The sequence below is a fragment of the Lagopus leucura genome, unplaced genomic scaffold (assembly GCF_019238085.1).
Source record: "Lagopus leucura isolate 7727_CA_CO unplaced genomic scaffold, USGS_WTPT01 Super-Scaffold_100002, whole genome shotgun sequence".
In the NCBI taxonomy this organism is placed as follows: Eukaryota; Metazoa; Chordata; class Aves; order Galliformes; family Phasianidae; genus Lagopus; species Lagopus leucura.
Window position 1 is genome coordinate 48,420,485 of NW_024962263.1, and position 21,979 is coordinate 48,442,463.

Below are 21,979 nucleotides of genomic sequence, written 5' to 3' on the forward strand. Positions count from 1 at the left end.
AGAAGAAGACAATCTTTCTCTCACAACAGAATAACACCAGGCCACATACCAGTTTGAAGACCATGAAACATATTGACAGTCTTGACTGGATTGTCCAACTACACTGACTCTATAGTCCAGATTTGATGCTTTCTAACTTCCATGTGTTTGGGCTGTCGAAAGATAGAGTGAGCAACATTTTCCTAATAAGAATGCCATCACAGCACCTTAAACAGTGAAACAATGGGTCATTTCCATTCGTGCCAAATTTTACAAGTGCAGCATGCAGGCTCTTTTTCATCACAGGGGAAGTGCATCTATCATATCTAATAGTAGTCTCTATGTTAAAAAGTAGTGCTTTCTTACTGAGAGTTTCATCTATCAAATAGTGTTGTTGTGCTTTTTATATTCCTTGTAGATTCCATGGAAAGAAACAGGAGGCATTACTTTCTGACTTTCCTACATAATATGAAGAGCAAAAGTTGATGACTAAACAATTTATTTCCATACTCATTATTCTTTCATCTAAATTTCAACTGTGTTTGAACTGTGTCCTTAGATAAAAGAAGTGTGGAATACTGACCCACCTCTTCCTGAGTACAAAGAGTATTCATGCCTCATGCTAAGTATATGGTGCTAAAGAAAAAGATATATATGAGTATTTGTGGAGATGCTGTGGATTGAACATATTGAATCAACATTGTTTTAAGTGAATTCTATATTTATCTGTTGTTGTAGAACATTTTCAGGAAAATAATTTTAGGATTGCAGATCTTTTTGTCTTTTTTTTTTTCATTTAAAAATACATTTGTATTGTTTATAAATCATATGAGAAATAAATATACACATTTGAAAATGTAGGAAATCCCTAGACTGGGGGAAGTAAAATAAATAAAAATTATAGAGCAGAATTATTTAAGCAATAATTACCAGTATTTAGCAATTGGCTGACTACTTAATGGTCCAATTGAAGAGACTTTTTTGATATGTTGATAAACCTGTCATTAATTTGTAGATCGTAACCAATTTTCAGGCATTCAGAATGTAGGAAACATTCCATTAAATTTCTAAATTCATTAATGTCCCCTGTGCACCAGATGGCATAGTATTAGAAATTTTTGAAGCACTCCATAATTATAGCTTCTAACACGTACTAGCCTAGCTGTATCTTTGACAATTTGTTACATACATTAAGGCTTAGAGTACTGCAAAATGTTGTGCAAATAACAAATCCATGCCTAATGTCTTGGATATAGAGGCATTCAGATAGGGTCATTACTGTAAAAAACATACCTTCTGATTCTTGAGTTCAGTGTCTTTTTCCTGATATTCTGTAGGGCAGAGGCCATAACTGCATTTTAAGTGAGTATTAAAGCAGCAGAAAAACAGATTTTTGAAGACACTATGAGTAGACATCGTCTGTAACATTGCAAAAGTGTCTGACGCAGTGAGAAATGAATACTTCTGGTGAGCACCCTTTAGAGGTTCTCTTTTCTAGAGACCCCTTAGAGCTACATTCAGCTCTTTTTCAGCTTTATAGGAGTAAGTGGCAACTCAGCTCTCAAAGAACTTGATGAAAAGCATCAGAAGGCTTTTAAGCCAAAAACTCATACACATCAATTTGGAAGTAATAAACTGCTGGAACTTCACAGAGTAACTCCTCGGATTTCAGAGGCATTGGCTTAATTTCCTAGCTCTTATGCAACATGTGAGGAGCAGGGGAGATTTAATTCCCAATCCAGAAGCTAGAGCCATGACAGGAACTGCACCTTGAAAGGATAATGTATATTTTGCCACTTCTGAGAAGCAGAATTCCCTCTAAAAATATCAGCTCATCAGGCTATGATAGGTTATGCAGAGGAGTCATGCGCAGGATGATATCTATTCTCAGTTTGCCCTATTTCTGGATCACTTAATTCAAAGAACGGTGTCAGTGGAGACCAAGATGCTGAGCCACTGCTGAAACAAAAAGGTAACTCTTATGTTTCCTCCTGTTCCCTGATTGCACAGCCAGGCAGAGCAGAAGCGTATGCAGACCAGGACTGTGCTGCATCTATGCTGACAACTTTGTTCTTTTCCCTCACCCTAGTTTTGTAAAAGCTTTCCTAGTGGATCTCTAGCATCTTGTGATAATTTGAGGCAGCAGTGCAACATTTATAGTACTTCTAAATCTGTGTATTCAAGTTCAGCTTTTTAAGTCATCTCATTTGAAAAGATGATCAGGTGAAAGAAACAAAACACAGATCTATTTTACTGGTGTCAGGGTGACCTGATGTCACCCTGATGGTCACATCACCATTTAACACTGTCATGCTGACAGATGTTAGTACAAAAAAAGTCCCCCATTAGCTTACTGAGCCACTGGATATTCTTGAATCCTGGGGTTTAAATTAAGAGTTAAGAGGAGGAAAATTATCAATCTGAAAGAGAATCATAAATGTAATAAATACCCATCCCTCTGTGTATCTCTTTGTAATAAATGCAAGTATTACACAAAACATAATATAGAGATAGGAATGTATTTGGTTCATTGATTTAGTTAGCTTAGCAGTTGGGCACTATCCACAGGTTGCAGTTTAGGTAAAAAATTCAAATAAAATTCCGTTTTGCTACCTTTTGTCATGTATTTTTTCTCTGCATTTTTACTTTATTATAATTAAAACATATATTTAAAACACATACTAAAAAAAAATTAAAATTAATACACAATTCAACTGATCACTGAATCTTCAGTATGCATATGCGTATTTTTGTATGATACAATTCTTTTTCTCTATTCTTCATATTAAATCCAAGCTGTCCAAGCAGGTGCTTGGAAAGTAGGGTAGATATTCAAAATCATGTATTACCTTTCTTTCTTTCTTTCTTTTTTTTTTTCTTCCTTTAAAATTTAAGACTATCTGACTTCAGTAACACTGTTTTCACCTATTATTGAGACTTCTCAATGAGAAATCAGGTTGGCTTTTCAAATCTGGAAATCACAAGAAAATTAATTTTGACCTAGATTTTTCTTTTTACTTTTTTCTAAACTGTTTGGCTCTGTTATGTGAAGGAAGAAGGCTTGTTATTTTTTAATGCACCTTACTGATGATGAAGCTGGAATTGGTTGTCTTCATCACTATTACTTCTCCACCAAGCTGAAGCATCAATATTTCAGTTAGTGATCTCCAAAGCAGAAGGCAGTTAGTCTTTCACGATATTCACCAAGGCTTTAGGTGCTTCCTTCTCTCACAACCTTGCAGTTTCTTAAGCATGGATGCTGTAGATCTTTTTAGGTTAAAGGTTGTTATTACAGTCAAACAGTAGACATAGAAAAAAGAAAGTAAAACCTTCGTAAAACCTACATGATCTAAATTGAACATGACACAAGGAAAGATCAAGAATTTATGAAATGCATATCATTAGACAAAAAGGCATGTACTAATCTTGGTTTACATTTAATTTTTGTATCATAAAAATCAAGGGAGTATGTTAAAGGGATTGTACTTAGTTGTAAGTAATGGTTCCCTACCAACTAAAGCTGCCTTAGTAGCTATGTTTTAATATATTATTAGGTGTGTGAGACAGAATTATGGTAATTTTTTAAGATAGTTGCTTAGAAGTGAAGGTTGAAATTAACTACAAAATAATACCTTATAAAGAAAAAAACAAACGAATTAAAATTAGAAATAAATGTTCACCTCTAATTAGAAGATAAATGAAAATTGGAATGTCCAAAAAACCCATAATAAGTTTTTCTCATTTATGCGTAGTTCCTTCTTTAGATGAAAAAATATGGAATTTTTTTCTTATACTTTGAAAATTATAGGTTTATTTTAATCCACCTATTTTTTTCTAAGCTTATGACAATGAATGAAAATGACAAAACATTGAAAAATATTTATTTAATTTGGCTAAACACAAGAAATGAAGAGTTACCTTCTGGTTCCGAAGACTGACACATAACAAACATGTTAACCTCCTTACATTTTCATCTGAAGCAGTACAAAAACAATAAAGTCTACTGAGAACTAATATGGGCTCCAAACAAAAAAATACGTCGAAGTCCCAAAAGTCCCTTTGCATTTTCCATTTGCTTTCTTTTGCACCCTTTTCAAGAGAAAAAAAATTATTCTGAAACAGGATGGATCAAAGTAACTTCTGTATGGTATTATGTCTATGTAAGTGTGTGGGTGACCTGTGGGTCTTAAAGCCAACAAGTTCCTTTTGAGATCATGACATGGATGCAGGGAGATCATATATTCCATGGTAGTTTCAAGTATATGAGAATGCAGTCCCTGGAAGCCTGAAAAAATTTCAAGGGGTCAATAATAAACTGTACTAATTATTAGATTTGCTATACTTCAGCAAAAAGGTAATTAATGTTAGCACCTGCATTTAAGGGAAATTAGATTCATATCTGATTATAATCTAGACCTAAAATGATATTGAAATTTGGATGTGAAATCATAGAATCATAAATGGCTTGGGTTGAAAAGGACCACAATGTTCACCTAGTTTCAACCCTCGTATATATATATATATATATGTGCATATATATGATATGCACTTGCCTGGTAATCTGATACTGCATGTTTGCTTTGTTCATTAACATCCAAGGAAATCTTCACGTACTTCAGTTTGGAAAGCTGATCTGCAATGATCTGCAAGGCTTTTAACTTGAATGAATGCAGTTAAATCAACTGGAAACTGTCTGGTTTTAATGAAGCTTTCATGAAAAGTGAGCATGATGAAAGGAGATAAAGCTCAAAGAATATAAATTGTTATAAAGTTAGAAAGCTAATGAGAGTTTGAAATTACAAATTGAGATTGACTTTTGTCTAAATGTAAGTTTTGAATTCAGTTCAAGGAAAAGATTTAAGACTGTTCCATTTTTAAATTTCCAGCGGAATCCCAGTTAGGTTTTTGTTAAAAAATTCATTAAATTAACTGATGTATAAAGAGTGCCAATACAAGCATTTGGAAGACTCTTTCCTCTGCCTCTAAACTCCTGTAGAATGATATTAAAAGGATAACAACCCATCCATACAAGAGTTCAGAAGACACTTTATCCTTCAACAATTGTCTTTTCCTTTGTCAGGGTTGTATATCAGTTTTGGAATTATTGTTGTGTGTACCAACATGGACCATTCAGACACTCCAATAACAAAATCCTCCCATGCTTGTCAATGAAAATCAGCAAACAGACATTGCTATTCAACACTTTTTCAGAAAAGAAATTTTAGAGCGGTACAGACAGCCAAGAAAAATCATTTAAAGATAAAATTACTTCCTAAGAATAAAGAAAAATCTGATCTAGAATTGAAAAACTGAAAATAAATAAATAAATAAATAAATAGACTATGGATTTTTGGCTGCTCACAAATTGTTCCCATCATTTTAAGTCATTCTTTATTATGTTCAATCTGATACTGATGTCATTGGGATGGTATTGGGTCCAAGTGTGGCAAGTTCAGAATGATGTAATTATATTTGTGTCTATTAAAAGAGCTACTAACTTGTTAAACCTCTAACTTCTTTGTTTAAAAAAAAAAAAAAAAAAAAAAGCGCCTTTGGTCAACTATCTCAACTATCTTCATCAGCAAAATTAAACCACGTCAGGTGAAGAAATTTCCCACAGGAAACAAACCAAAAAAATGTATTCAAGTGAGGACTATTAAAACTGTTATCTAACAGCTTTCTGTTAATGCTCCTTTAGTGGTGGATGGATAGTTAAAAAAATAAACAAATGACAAGAACACGAAAACAGCGATTGTAAGAGAATGTTGTGGGCTTTGTTTCAGGCTCTTGTCTTCTTGTTCTTTGTTTTTAAGGTGATAACTACTGCCCCCTTCTGATAAAAGTTAAAAATTGTCCTCATTTCCCGTCCGTGGTAACAAAGAATTGGTTTGAGAAAACGTGTTCTTATGTAAATCTCCCTGTTCTGCACACATAAAGATGGAGGTAATTTTTGTCAAAAGTTAAACCATTGCACAGTTAGAGTGATTCCACTGGAACTGTGGCCTTTAGTATATTTATTTCCTTTCTAACACTCCACAAAATTGTTCAGTAATCTCTTGGTAAGGTTGCAAATTGCAACAAATACCCCTCAAACAGATATGTCTAAGGATTACTGTTGACCAGGTATGATTTAAAACAAATTTAACGTTAAAGAAGGCATAAATTTAAAATACCACCTTACATTACAACACCTTTTTCCTAGGTACAGGTTATCAGAATTATCCTGTAGTCCAAAGAGGTCACTGTAGCTTTTAGTGCTCCAAGTTGTGCAAAGGTACAGGGTGAAATTGCTTTCTCTTCAGTTTCACTGTGTTTGGAGGCGTGTGCAAAGGGAAGTGAGAGTTGGAGTGGAGTAACATTTTGTGTGAGTCTGGATCCTGTTCTAGAAAGCCAGAAATACTGAGTAGAGACACAGCTTGAGTGAGGTGGGAGAGAAAGATACTGAGTGGGAGTTTGTTTCTACAAAGATTTAATTATCAAAGGTATAAAAGTATTAGGAATATCTCGGAAAGATGTTGGAAGTCACAAAGCCTGTGAAAGGTGCATTCAAATTCATTCTAAAACTAGGATTTTTTTTTTTTTAAAACTTAATTTACAAAGGAAGTCAGGAATTCCTGTCCCAGAATTCAGAACCCACACTTCTGGCATTTTCTCAACTTGTATAGTTTATACTAGCAATAAAAGGGAGTGATTGTGTCACTGCCTGGTCATTTTCCCACCCTACAAGAGGGTGGCAAAGCAGATAGGAAGGATTGGTTGTGCACTGTGTAAGTACAGAACAACATGTTCATCTGCTATGCCTACTGGAGACTGAAATGGTTGTCATTTCTTCCAGTGTTTGATTAGCTCCTGAGTCAAGGCAAAGAACATCTGTTGTAATTTGAACAAATAACACTGCTAAAAATGAAATGGAAATGAAGTCTTTGCGGTTACTTTTATTTAAGATTCCCTGTGTTTCTGTCTTTTTGTTCTATCACTTTTTGATTTTCCGTGGCATCAAACAAGATTATAGCTTTGTGTGATGACACATTCTCTTTATGACAGTTGTGCACAAAATATTGCTAATCAGTAAAAGATGGTTTAATTTTGTAGACCTTTGACATTTTATTCCTTTTCCAATTCCACTTTGTTAATCTCCCACAGAACTTGCTCTGAAGTTTTGAACAATATTATTGTCCTGTAATGTCCATCAGCCTGACACAACTCCTATTACTTTTTAGGAACATCTCCAACTTGGTTAATTTTTTAAAATATAGTGGCACAGACTGCTCAGTTACCATGCTATGCTGTGAGATGTTTAATTCTCCCCACCCCTTCCACCCTGAGTTGAATCTACTTGCAAGGGAAGAAAAAGAGTCCCAAAAACTATGCTCAGTTGGTGATGAGGAGAGGAGTGGCAGACAAGTCCACATGTGAGGACACTGTGATGGCATAACTGCACGGCTCCATTTCTGACTAGGAGGCTTTTCAACTGCTTCAAATGGCTTCCCGTATCTGTGCATGATGAGCTCTTGCAGGCTTCTGTACAGAATTTAACAGAATTACTTCTCCAAGTGGAACAGATTCACATTAGGTATTCAATCCCTTTCTATTGCATGACAGATAGATTTCCTGCCTGACATGGGCATCCTAAATTTTAATTTCATCTACGTTTATTCTTTTAGGCTGAAGACTTTCAGTATGAAACCAAGCTTACTATTTGAAGATTGTCAGTGACATCACAGCTTTATTTTATCCAATTGATTAGACTTCGGGGCTTAGTCTATGAATAGGTTTTTGGACCAATTGCATCATGATTTTAATAGTCTTATTTTTATCTGAGAAGTAATATTATATTGAAGACCAGCATGAAAAAGGACACCAAAGCTTTTTCATATCCTATTGCATATGTGTCAGGAGAATTTAGATAAAATATCTTCAGTAATTATAACCTTTTAATTTATGTTTCTTTCCTCTAAGTGAAATAAAGCAAGGGTGAACACCTAGTTTTACCTGCAAAAGGCTTGCAGTGGATTTGCTGAGCTATAGCCTGCTATTCCCAAATTCATACCAATAACTTTTTTTATAAAATGAATTTAATAATGATGAAGGAAAGCAAATTAATTGAAATTATTCCCCACAACTACCTACATTTAGAGAATTCAATTAACTATGGCATACTCATCAACACGCATAATGCTGTAAAACATTTATCTTAGGTAGAATTATTGCCATTACTAACTATAAAAGTATAATTTGTGAGAAATAACTAATTAGAAATGGGCAAATAAATTGTGTTAAAAAATGTAAGGGATATTGAAGAGCAGAATTATATTTGGACGAAAAGTTTTTTTACCTTAACATGATTGTCCAGTAAAACATCTATTTCACTTTCCACTAAGGGAGCTGTTCTGTGTTTGATTCAACATAAAGTCTGTGTACCACAAAATCTTGGAACTTCACAGTTCTGCCTCTTCTTCTGGAAAAAATATTTTTTGGAATTTCATACCATACAACCTATTCAAACAATGTTCAAACAAAACGTCAAATCTCTGACACTGTATGTGAAATTTGCCAGTATTAAGATTCAGTACCTTTCAGTATCTTACATTATTTTCACAGATAATATATGTGTGTGTATATATGTATGTATGTATGTATGTATGTATGTATGTATTTCAGATTGTTTAGAGGGCTGAGCTTTGGACCAAGAAACATTGATTCTAAACCGATCTTTGCCATGTCTGCTGCATGAGTCTGAGATAGACATCTCTACTCTTTGTATTTCTGCTTTCATTGAAAAGCCCCAAAAAATCACAAGATTACTCCAGTGAATAGACAGAAAGCTGTTTTTTGCAAAATGTTTTTTCTATAAGTGAAACTGACTAAAAGGTAACTCTCCTTCTTGATGTAGGCTTGCCTGTGTTGCCAACCTCTACAAAAACTTTATTTTATGCATTCTTTGGAAGAAATGGACATATAATTTTACAAATCTTAATGAAATGAAAGAACACAGGGATCCAAGAAGAACTTTGTTGAATCCAGTTCATCAGCATTTCATGTCAAGTTGATAAACCATAGTCGTGTTTTTGTTGTTGTTGCTGTTGTTGTTTTTTCCAGTCATTCTATTTTCTGTTGTTTAAAATTTCGTTAAATTTAACATGTTATGATAACCAGAAAATTTCAGGGGAATAAGAAGTTTATCCATTCTGTAAATAATAGAAACTGAGACTGATGAGTTGCCATGCAATCTTTCGTCATTTCTTAAGGTTTCCACCTAAGGAAACATTCTCAGTATTTGTTATAGCCTCGATGAGTATTCCCATCAAGAAATACCTAGTACCTTACTGAGCTCCATCTACTGTTCTGATATCCATTACTTTCATCAGTAAAAAAAATATTTTTGGAAATTCAGAAAAATAATTATTATTGTGATTAAAAGTTTTGTAAAAAATCTAGTCATTTTCTCTACAGAATTCCTTTAAGAGCTGAGATATTTTTTGGTTTTATTTTCACAAGTTGCCATGACTTCATCAAATTGCTTTGTAAGAACAGTGTGCAAGATACCGGGATCAGATTTTTCTAACTCCTACAAGTGCAAAGAAAAATGACTAAAGCTACAAACTGAATATCAGAATGGGAAGGAGAAGTATGAAGTGAGAGAACAAAAACCAGACCTTTGCATGGCTTATGAAAAAAAGAAAAAAAAAAGCTATGAATTCTCCAGAAAAGAAAAGTGAAAAATTGGTGACAGCTCTGTGTTCTATGTCTCTAAATGGAATAAGTACACCTATTCTGAGAAGAGTTTCAGATATGTAAGCAATAGTGGCACCATGCACCGAGCACAGATAGAATATTAGATAGGCAGGTGCTTTGCAAAAGCACTCTGTCTGTCTGCTGTGCTAAACAGGAAAACAGAATGCCCATGCAATTAAATACAACACCATAACAGCAAAGCAAAAAGAGATGTTATAACTGTCTCTTGAACCTTGTCCTTTCTTTTGAGTGGTTAAGTTTAATGTTCTACATCAGGCAGTACCAAAATACTTGAATTACTTTGGATATTGCTAACTACAGCATTTTAGGATGCTGATACAGTGTATCTATGCAGATTCCATAGTTGCTATTAGGTAGGCAGAAATTGCTCTTCTTGTCAATCATGTCTCAACTGTCTTGAATTCTGTATTTGAGTAACAATTTTTTCCTTTTTTGATATTTTACTGATATAAGTGAGATGAGAATCAAGGCTTAATTGCGTAGAACTTTATTTTAGAAATTTACTTTAAATACTATAGCTCTAATCCTGCAGTTCCTTTGAGACATCAAACATTACCTAAAGGAGTAACAGTTGAGGGAGATTTTCTGTTTCAAAATGTTTAGTTATCAGCTGTACATGAAAGTTTTTTCTTCCTCTTTTAAGTCAAGTAGTGATTTTCACTGCTACTTTGATCATAGCAAGAGGCAGGTATGATATTTAAATCCTGTTGTTTGGATATTTATATCTGCTTAATCTTATGGCAGCCTTTATAACTTCAGGGCCCAATTCCTCCAGACTCTAGCTAAACTTTCTGATGATTAGATGATTTGCCCACTTCTACTGTGGAGAAAATTCCTAGTCTCAGTACAATGTCATTAATCCTTCCCTGAGTTCAAGGCATGTGTACTTCTGCTATCCATATGTGGCAAGGTCTTTATACCACTAACAAAACCACAGAAATCAACTGTGCAGGATTTTCAAACATTTCCCAAAATGTTTTCCATCTTTTTATGTTGAAAGTTTCTTTCTGTTCTGCTTTCTTATTTTTGGCTTCTTCGTTTTTTTTTTTTTTTTTTTTTTTTTTTAATGACTTTCAGTAGTACTTAATCATCTGATTGTTTTCACCCTAGTTTTGTTTACAATTTTTGCAAATGAAAATACCTGCAATTCATTGCATTGTAGTAGAAAATAAAGAGGGCTACAATCAAACTTTCATTTGTGGCAAAATACTAAATTTTGAATTCAGTTAATATGAAGAGCTTTGCTTGGTGAAGCTACAAGCAGTATTACCAATTTGTTCTACTGAATCTTTCAAAGAGAAAACATAGAACTGGACACTAATTTTCATTGCTACAACAAAGTTTAAGTTGATTTTGTTTCAAGATCACTGATACTAGCTTATGAACTAAGATATAGATTTTTGGAACAGTTTTCATTTTCTTTATTTCAGTTCAGTTTTTCAGTTTGGGTTTTTTGGTGTATATGGGTTTTCTTATATTCAATCTGTGTTGTTGCAAAAAGGATGTCTTCTTTTTACCTATCAGAAGAACAGTGAGATATGCAATGTTCTTATTTAACAATTAATAATTAATAATTAAAACCTCAGTCTATTTGCTTTGTGTAATGTGTGTGTGCAGTCTCTAGGTATATATATACAGTCTCTTCTGTGTGCTTGCTGAGAAAGAGAAAAAAATAAATTGATAAATAATATTTGTTTACTTTTAGTTCTTTGTTGCTTACAGTCCTGGAAGAAAAGAACAACAACAAATGAAGAGAAAGCACTACAGTACAGGTAATAATAAGTCTGCCCTTTTAAATAAATTCACTTTGCCAATACGAAGACTTAGAGAGTTAGAAGACATGATCTAGTCCATTCCCATGCTTGTAGGCATCTCCTACTCATGAGTCATTCTCAAGAGATGTCTTATTCAACTTGTTCTTAAAGTGATGCATTGTGCATTGACCTCTAGTGCATTATCTGTTGCAAAGGTTTTCCCAATTTTCCAACCACTATATCTCCTGTAGCAATTAAAATCCTTGCAACTTCTTTCCTTCACCTAAAATACAGAGAACAGTTCATCTTAAAATATTGTTTACTTTGTGATATAAAAATAAACAATCCAAATAAAATTTAATTTTAGTATTTGATATTTGATAGCATAATATGCAATACATAGTACTTAATATGTAATGCTTAAAACACAATGCTTAAAAATAATAATTTATATTTATTTTACATTTTATATTTATTCCCTTTGAGAGATTAGGACAAATCTTACAGCAAATTCTAACTGCTCAGAATAATTTTTTTCAAAGGAAATTTATTTCATTATTTCTTTTATGGGACATTTCCTCTAATAAAGTTCTCTAACTGCAACCAAAATGAAGAAAGTGCTACTACTCTTGTTACTTTTACTACTTATTACTTTTGTAATTAGGAGATGATAATTATGATGCAACAAAGATTTGGAATTCAATACCGTGAGTTTCATGAGCATTTTGTGAGAGATTCTTCCAATAATTTGGCCTGAAAATGGCCTTGATATTTCTTGTGTTGATGTGGCTGCTTTATGTTGCATTAGATTAGACAGTTGTCTTTGCAGAAGGCATTGAATCTTGACAAAGGAATATACAGCTAATGGAATATTTATTATATTCAACTAAATAAATGGCTTACTGGAGACAGTAAGTAGTGAGACAACGGGCTCTGTCATATTATGTTTTAAGAGACTGCAATTCCTGAACTCCTAATGGTTGCTTTTCCCTTACAGCACAGTTAATGGGGTTGGACTGTGATTACACATAATTATGGCATAAATTGATTTCATTTTTTTTCTTACTGATTATTTGAAGGCAACATGGCTGGTATCATTTAATTAAATTTCCATGTAGAACCCTTTTTTCTGTTCACCTTAATTTGAAAATTTGTTTTAAACATTTAGGTAGACTTTCAGAAGATTTCCATGTAAAAGATTGGATTGTAACATGCCTAACTATACACAGGTGTATGAAAAGGTAAGATTTTTGGAAGAGGAAATTATATTAAATAGCTATGTGTCTTACAAATTCCCATATTTAACAAAAAAATATAACAACAACAAAACAAACAGAAAAGATCCTGAGTAGCAAATGTAGCTAGACAAAGTAAGAGCTGACATGCTTTTCAGTCATTGCAGAGGTAGCACTGAAATGACACTGTTCCCAGTTGGAACTCAGTGGGTGATGGTGTGCTCAAAACACAATTACACATTGAGTACAAAACTTTAAGCACACAATAAAATCTTGGATTAATTGACAGATTTCAGCATCTAAGTTTGTGTGAAGTTTCCAAGCTGTTAAATGAGACAGTCCCTAAACCTCATTTATGAGTTGTTGTTTTTACTCCTAGGTAACTAAAACTCAGAAATCAAAGCATGCTCAAGCTATACAGTTTTAAAAAAGTTACAGTTTAACCTAATCTGTTTTTAGCTCTGAGTATTCTGTACAATAGATTTGGCTGTTGATTCTTTTAGATACACAAGAAAATGTATATGCTCATAGAAGCAAAAGTTCTTTGAGCATGTTTTAAGGTGTCAGAAACCTTACATGGCATTTAAACCATATTTTATTGAGCAGGAAAAGACTATTATCAGTTATCCAAGTTCAGCAAAGAAAAACTTTGAGAAGCAGCAGCCTGTTAAAGTATGCATGCAAGCATGTTAGCTTACCAAACTTCTGTTTCACTTTCTTTGTTTTCTTGTGTAATAGCTTTTTGCCTGCCTGACAGTCAATCTTTTATTATTTTTCACTCAACATTTTCATTGCCTTCAGTGAATTCATAGGGCAAGGACAGCAGGTTGTACATTCAAAAGTTAGACCCAAAAAGTAATTGCATGCAAGACTGATACTTATTCATGCTTTCTGAACAAAACCTGAGTATATCTTAGGATATTAATTTTTATAAATTATATAACAAATAAATAAATTATTGCTATTTATCGGGTGTGGGTAGATTTATTTTCTACTGTGATTATATTTGGAATGATTTTCTCAATCCTGTTGGGATTATTCTGAGTATATATTGTAAATAAAACTTAAATTCTTGGACAATGCAATTGCTCACCTATGTTTAGTGATACACAATTTATCAAAATTTAGTTGTTTCACCTTTAAATTTAAAATACCTCAAGAGCATCTGGTGCCATGTAATACTTTTTTTTCTTGACTAAAAAAATAAATAAATGTACCCACAATCTTAATTTTTAATGACACCAATGAAAAATGCTTCTTTATGAAGATAGCAATAACCTGTTCTCACCACAGATCTACTTAATTGCTTTTGCATTTATAATAGACATAACAGATGATTAATGCTTGGTACACTAAGCAGCAATCTAAGGGAATTACTTAAATAACTTTTTCTATAATACCTTAGGCCATAATTATAAAAGGTTTCTGTAACTCACAAATGATGCAAATATTTAACAAAATACTGGCAGTACAAACTGTGCTTCTGAATAACCTATTCTTCATTTATTTGGGGCATTCTGTATCTTAAGCTAATTATGGTTTTTAGCTGTAGACAAACACATCATTTTAGTGCCTTCAAAAGAATAAATACGGAAGTTCTACAGTTACTAAATTTCTGATGGAAAAAAAAAACATTGAGAAAATACAGTTCTTTAAAAACTTGTGTCCCCAGCACCTGCAAATAGTCATTTTTAAATCTCCATTTTGTCAGCTGTTGGTTTGTAGAAAAAGAAATGGCTCAATCTCACTGACACCCTCCAAATAGGCCAAATTAATTTCTTTACTTATTTATCTTAGAATATATTATTCATAGATGATGACTCATAATTAAGTACTGGGCACCATTTCTGGTGGAAATTGTATCACTGCATCTCATAAAGAGGTTGCATCCAGCAATTTAGCTTGTAGATGCTAAGAAACTTATATGCTTGGTAGGTGAAAATAAAAAAACACTTGTCTCAACATGTTTGAAAAAACATCCTTAACATTAAATTTCTTCTTAATTTCTTAAACTGGGAAAAATCCTATTATAGAGACGTACCCTAAACACTGATTTTTTTTTTCTTTTTTTTTTTTCTTCTGAAAATCTATTCAAAGTCTGTTTGATATATATTATTAGCATATTATTATTAGCAATATTATATTAGCATAATGTGGTGCTAATAAGGATACTAAAATTTCTCAAATTTCTTTGCATTACCAGTACAAGTTTGTTTGAGGACCTTACATATCTTGGCTTTATTGTGCTTAATTGGTGTAGTTTTTTACAATTAGGTTCAGTAAATGAACGTTCATGCACTGCAATTTTGCTTTGCTGAAGAGTACAGGAAAAGTGCAAGAAAAAGAACAAAAGAGTTCATAAAGAAAACTGTCTTTCCTTCTCTGTAAGACAGTGATCTTAACACAGACATATCCTGATAATTACAAGTGTTTTAAGAAATGTTTTCATCAAGATACACTATGAATGAGAAACAAGACAAGAAAATAAGTAGGAATTGGAATCCATTGATTCCCATTTACAGCTGATGGCTTGCTAAAGGCAAAGCAGCCTGGATCAGGCTTGGCATCCACTCAGCAACTACACCTGTCACCAAACACAGGGTGTCTTCAGATGTTGCAGGAGATCCAGGTAGCTTTAAAATTTCTCCCCCTTGCAAGGTCGGTTGTTGTAAGTAAGACAACAAGTTATGTCTTGCAGTAATAAAAATTTGAGGAAGGCAGGTCAGGACATGGATAATTAGATAAAATACTGAAACTGGACAGAGTATCCTCATGCCTAAACATTCTGCATTTCAATGGAACAGTATACAACTATTCCCTTCAAATTTATACTACTGGAACACTGAAGATTATCTCTCTAAAATAGTTTGGGAAATTATAAATATATATTTATATAAACACAATATAGAAAAGATTACAGCATTTTCTTTTTTTATTGTCACATTTTGATATTCCTTTGCAAAGAAATTTTTTAGTCTCTAGGACTGACGAATTCCTCAAAATATGTGAAGATGTGAAATATGTATGTAAATCACTTGTAGGTCATTTGTCAAATATAAGAACTTTATGTGAATGAGGATAAGCGAAAGGCTAGCACTTTGCTTCAGATAATGGCAAAAAACATGAAGCAGCCTGCTGAAGATCAACAGAAGCTGACACCAAGATTCTTACTTTGCTTGCTTTCTTTATTCATTCTTTCTCCAATTTTTGTTTCCTTCATTTGGTTCTTCAAATAAAGGTGTTTTTATGGCCTTCCTGAGAAGCATAGTTTTTCTGTACTCCAGAAATTTCTAAAAAGTATTGGAACAATCACCACACGGATTCTGTACCTGTGCAGAAAAATAAGCTTTATCTCTCATACTTTGGAAGGGTTGGATTGGGAAGGAAGAGGGAGGAATGAATATCTGTTAACTAAGAAGAGTCACTGTTGCTTTTTTGGTTGTGTTTTGAATTGTTTTGTTTATGTTTTTTATTACTTTATAAACACATTGATTCCTTAAGTAGCTTATTCCTTTATTAAATATTCCTTTATTAAAATATCCAATAAAAAGCAACTCTAACTTGAGTTGAATATCTGAAAAAAAACATAGGTTGCTCTGAAAGTAATGCCTCCTACTTATTTTTATTGAAATTATTACAGGTACAAAGAGAACTATAACATTGTTTGATAGAACAAATTCTCAGCTGAAAGTCAATTTTTTTCAACATAGTCATCTGTGATGAAATCATTTTGGACACAGGCACAGACTGGGAGACAGGTGGTTCAGCAGAAAGGGACCTGAGAGTGCTTGTGACAGCAGGCTCAAAATGGGTCTGCAGTGTGCCCCAGAAGTCAAGAGGGAAAAATGAATTTGGGGGTACGTTAAACACAGAATAGAAAGATGATCAAAAGAGGTGATTATCTGTATAGTGTTGATATGTTCTTGCCTTGAATACTGAGTGCGGTTCTAGGCTCATAATATAAGGATGTTAATATATACTCAAAAGTGTCCAGAGAATACAACAAACCTGATAAAAAGGCTGGAAGGCTTCTCTTATAAAGTGAAGCTGAGGACAATTGATTTGTCTACTTGAGGAAAGGAGGCTAAGAGGTAATCTCATTGCTCTGCAACTTCTTGAGGAGAAATGGAGAGGGAGGTGCCAGTTTCTTCTCTGTAATAGACAGTCATAGAATGAGTGAGAATAACACAAAGCTGCTTCAGGGATGTTCAGACTAGATATTAGGAAAAAGTATTTTTACCATGAGTGTTGTCAAACATCTGAACAGGCTTTTTTGCAGGCAGTTGATGTCCCATACTGTCAGTGTTCAAGAGACACATACACAAGTATCTTAGTAATAAGCTATAACTTAAAGTTAGCCCTGAAGTGGTTAGTTGCACTGGAAGATCTTTGAAGATCTCTTCCAGATGATTCTATCTATCTTAGTTTCAGCTGGTACAGAATTGTTCTCTTCAGACTGTCTGGCATGATGCTCTCTTTTGGTTCTAGGAGAAAAACAATGTTGATAATACAATGATGTTTATAGTTGCCGCTAAGCAAAGTTGTACAGAGCCAAGGCTTTTCTCAGTGAAGGGTCCAAGTAGGTGGGAGGGAACAGAATTAGGACAGTTGACTAAAACTGGCCAACAGGATATTCCATACCTTATTGTGCAGAAGTTCTGAAGAGGGTGGGAGTTCATTTCTTCCTCTTCTACTGCTCAGTGGGCTAGCTGCCATGAGTCAGGAGGTGGTGAGCAGTTACTTGCGCATTACTAGTTATATACATATATTTATAAATATTTGTCATGAGCATCCTTTTTCTCCATCTTAGTAAATTGTATTATCTCCTCTCCTCTTCTCTCCTCATCCTGTGTTCTTCCTCAGTTTTTTTGCTCTTAAGAGCTCACTTCAGCAATTGGCTATAACAGAAGTAGTATTTCTATTCAGTTTCTAGTACTGAAGACTCAGATGCACGTTCACTCATAAATGTCTATTGATATACATATACACAATCTTCATGTGGCAGTTAAGAAATCAGAGCAGAAATTAATTGATCTGGCCTTTTCCAAAATTAGATACAAAAACATTACCAAAAATGTCACCAACAATCAGTCCAGTGAAAAAGATCTAAAGCACTGACAACACTTGATTGTTGTTGTATTAGATTTACAAAAATATAACCCATGAGTGAATTAGCTACGTGTATAATCAACCTTAGCGCTTTTAAGTATTTACATTCCTAGCAAAATTCCTAATGATCAAAATGTCTATCACTATATTAAGTTTTTGATATTTAATTAATTAGAGATTTAATTTAAGTAATGGTTAGGGACATCTCTTGTCTGCTTGTTTCTTTTTGACTTTAGAGTAGTATCTGTTTAGAGTAGTATCTTCATCTGCATGAAGAACTTGGTTATATACTCATGACATATTTTCAAATAAAAATCAGAGCATTAAAACATAAAAAATATTGACATAATTTAGACAACTTTGGAGGGTCAGATTTAAAACTTATCAATGTCATTGAAGTTTTCACATGTTCAGAACTCTGAATAATGCTATTCATGTTAGATTCTACATAAGAATAGATTGTGCCACTTACAACAGACACTACCTGCAGTTTTCAAGGTGAAATTAAATTATTGAACTATTTCTCAGAGTGTCTGGTATGTACTGACTACACTCTGAGGATAAAATAGAACATTCTATGATATATATCAGAAAATAAAATAACTTTATAGAAACCATTTTAATACATTTCTATGCCCTATGGGAAGTTTTTAATGAATAGATTTTTGATATTCGTCAAGTCCAAAATGAGCAAATATAAATGCAATATTTTACAATTTAAAAATACACAGTAATTAAATTTATCTCTAACTGTGAGTTCAAAATTCTACTTCATAGAACTAAAGCTAGATTTCGGTAAAGAGACATAATTCTAGAATAATCAATATAACATTTTTACATCTATTGCAACTTGGTCTCTGCTCCCAGCACATGTAACATTTTATGGGAAGGGTTTTTTAAAGAAGGCGCTGACATTTTTAATCAGTAGTTCTTCAGATCTGAATTTTAGAAACCATGTAGGTTTTCTTTTCTGGTTCTTTAACTCCACAATTGTTGCTCTTGAATAAATAAATATGAATTACAAAGTTCAGTTCTGGCTATACAGTTAATATATATTATTTATCTTATGCTGGTCTGGTATCTTTAAAGTCACCAGATGCACAGGGATGAAAATTTTATGAGCTGCTACACATAAGTAATGTAAAGAAGATTAATTACAGAAGAAGGGGCAAAAGTGAACTGATTTCCACACCCAAATGCAGCAAGTGTAAAATATTCTTCAAAGTAAATTATCGCTGACTTGATGAGCTGAGAGACAGAACTGCATTTGCTATGAACTGCCTTTATCTTCAAGACTGTATAAGAATGGTACATTTGCATACAAATCTAGACTGTGGATCTCAATATTAACTGCTAATTGAATACTCCTGATTAAAATTTTAATCCTTGAAAGCAATTACATTTTCTTCTGAAGAATTTTTGATTGATTCCTTTGGTAAAGATGTTGGGGACTCTTTCGAAATCATTTTAACAGTGTTAAACTGGTGCCTTTTCGCACATTGACCCCTGGGAATGGCTAATTAGGAGTATTATCTGTAGACAGGACTTTGGACTGTTTGCACATTCATCTGAAACTATTTCAGCACTAAGAACACAGATGGCAATTGAATGAAATATGCTGATGCAGTCAGCTGGGACAAGTCAAAGTTGGGAAATTTCTGATATAAATAATATTAATTGAAAAGATTTCTATTTCAGCTGTTTCAGAAAGAGTCAGTTCTTCCCTTTCCCTTTAAAGTGAGAACAAATGCAATAGTTTATTATTCTACAAAATGCTGAGTGAAATTTTAGCTACATTTTATTGTGGTACTATAATTGCAATAATAATAATAACAGCAATAATAATTTGCCATAAACTAACAGATGTCTTAAGGAATACCTTTTTTTTCTATTTGTGTGTGGTGTTATGGTTTAATTAACTAGAGCTACAAATATAATTTTTATACCATCTTTCTTCCTCATAGTTATTTTCCTCTCCAGTTCACTTTTCTTTGGTTTGTTTTAACTAGAAAGCTGATCAGTGAAATAGACAAAAATTCTCAACTCATTAGAAGAATAACCTCTACTTCACTCAGTAACTTAGGTATTGTTTATCATTTGTACCTCTATAATTCTCAAGACAGTAGTGATTTACTGGATTCTAACCCCAAAGTCTGATTTGGACAAACTGAAGAACTTTGTGCAGATGAATTTGGTGCATTATTTTTCAGTGCTATTAAGAACAATTTTCTTCCATTATTTCTATTTCATTGTAGAATAAAATTTCTTTGAAAAGTGGTTTTAAAACTCTCAGGTCTTTTCTCCAAATAATGATTCCTTAGAGACCTCTGTGCTAATATCAATTTGAATGGTGTATCTAATAGAAGGGATAAACTCTAAACACATGGCTACCAAGAACGCTTAGTCTTCAGAGACCAGAGGTCAGGTGAAGGTCAAGAAGATATGTTAGTTGTTTGGTTCTGTTTTCTTCCAGGAAACGTCCGTATTACCAATTATACTGAAAATTCCAATTTGAGTGACTGGCTTTTACTGGTTTTGGTTTGAAACAGCAACAGCAGATCATCTTAACATGCGCAAGTGGAATATTGTTATCTTATTAAATGCTTTTTTGCCATCAAAATTCCAGAGTTCTGTAATTATAAATATACTGTTAAAAGTGAAACATATATATCACATGTAGTGATTTTGAACTGTTTATTTTCAAGACAGATTTTTAGGACTCTACAACTCCTTTTATAAGCATTCGGAATTATGTAGGCCCTAGAATGGGACTTGCAAAAAATGTCTGACTAAAAACATGGAAAAGACAGTGGAAAAATATGCCTAGATTTGCAACAAATACAGAAATGAGGACTTTTACTGTATGTATAGACATATATCTGAAAGACGTACTTCAAATTAGCAAGGTACATGTTGCCAGTAAAAAAGAACTGAGAATGGAAACTCTTTTTTTAGTATTGCCCAAAGTATGGTAATAACTTGACATTTGAAATACAAGTCTGTTAACATTTTAATACTGAGGACCTCTTCTTAGCATCCATAGGAGTTAAATGCAGGTTTCTTAAGAATATTTATTGTATTTCAAAGTTATGTAGAAGTGAAAAATAACTGTAAATAAATATTTATTTTTAATAATAACATTAATAATAATAATTACAGAAATCCTATATTGGAAGCAAGTTATCATTTTTGTAGCATCACATTTGGAAGGAGAGAGAATTCTTGTGCATGCCATTCAGTGAGCATGTGCAATTCGTAGTATAGATGGGGGTGATATTCATTGTCTTCTGAATATTCTTTTAAATCAGAAAGGATCATTGATGACAGTTGTTGTGCCTGTTCTAGCTGAGGACTCCTCAACCATAGTACCACAACAGAAACGTGAGGCTGTATGTTGCATATAAAATACTTTTTTCCCTATGGCAACAGAACGCAAGATAAATGATTATGCTTATAGAGGACATTTGACTATAACTGGACTAAGCTCCTGTCTCTGTAGCTACATCCTTTCCTGAAACAGATTAATCAATCCAAGATCAAGTTGAAAATGTCAAAATGTACTCTTCTGTGCATTGCTGCAGCATTTCATCGGGGATTTCCTGGGAGGGCATGGCTTGCCCAGCATGGCTTTCCTATGTGGCGCGACCTCCTGGTCCTGGCCAATCTCCTACTGCATTCAGCTCACTCTTATCACTGAAGATTGTGGGGAGAAATCCCTGGCACGTCTGTGTTAAACCCACACTTCTTTCCCATCCATCCCCCATAAAACCTCTAACATTATCTTTTCATTTTAAGCAGTACTGAGAAGCTCCAAAGAATGAACTGAGAAGTCTTTTGCTGTACTGTGCTCAGTAGTATTTTTTTTAATTGTGATTGGAAGGGGTACATCTTTTGAGCACATCATTACAATACTGTCAGATTGGATTACTTATTTAAAAGGAGGAAAAACAGTGTTTTTCCCAACTCTGATTTGTTTAGCTATGTATTGTAGAGATAGTATTATAAAGATCTAACTGATATTTTAACAGTTCAAACTGTATGAAATTCCATAGATTCCATTGTAAGCATTATTTTAAGGAAATATTTCTGTCTTTTTGCTATGTATTGAAGTTTTTATTCTCAAACTTTATGAATGACACTCTGGAA

At 33.4% G+C, this 21,979-nt stretch overlaps 1 long non-coding RNA gene across 1 annotated transcript; it reads right to left on the reverse strand.

Moving 5' to 3' along the window:
• Positions 1–16,750: 16,750 nt before the first annotated feature.
• Positions 16,751–17,608, reverse strand: LOC122179304. The gene is made up of 3 exons (XR_006178636.1): positions 17,366–17,608; positions 16,965–17,208; positions 16,751–16,876 (listed from the first exon to the last, which is right to left on the reverse strand). It is a non-coding gene; the product is annotated as an uncharacterized LOC122179304 (long non-coding RNA).
• Positions 17,609–21,979: the final 4,371 nt, after the last annotated feature.